Source organism: Salvelinus alpinus, chromosome 27, assembly GCF_045679555.1.
Source record: "Salvelinus alpinus chromosome 27, SLU_Salpinus.1, whole genome shotgun sequence".
NCBI lineage: Eukaryota > Metazoa > Chordata > Actinopteri > Salmoniformes > Salmonidae > Salvelinus > Salvelinus alpinus.
Window position 1 is genome coordinate 8,619,863 of NC_092112.1, and position 598 is coordinate 8,620,460.

Consider the following 598-nt stretch of genomic DNA (forward strand, 5'->3'; position numbering starts at 1 on the left):
GCCCTGACGAATTGAGGCTCTTCCTGATGTTTTGTGCACTCAGTGTATATTACCGTGTAAATCTAGTCAGTGATACGATATTGGACTTTTTCATTATTGTATCACAACATTGAATAAGTAGGTATTGATCCCATAACACTAGATGAGTTGAATAAGTAGGTATTGATCCCATAACACTAGATGAGTTGAATAAGTAGGTATTGATCCCATAACACTAGATGAGTTGAATAAGTAGGTATTGATCCCATAACACCAGGAGAGTTGAATAAGTAGGTATTGATCCCATAACACCAGGAGAGTTGAATAAGTAGGTATTGATCCCATAACACCAGGAGAGTTGAATCAGTAGGTATTGATCCCATAACACTAGATGAGTTGAATAAGTAGGTATTGATCCCATAACACTAGATGAGTTGAATAAGTAGGTATTGATCCCATAACACTAGATGAGTTGAATAAGTAGGTATTGATCCCATAACACTAGATGAGTTGAATAAGTAGGTATTGATCCCATAACACCAGGAGAGTTGAATAAGTAGGTATTGATCCCATGACACTAGGAGAGTTGAATAAGTAGGTATTGATCCCATAACACTAG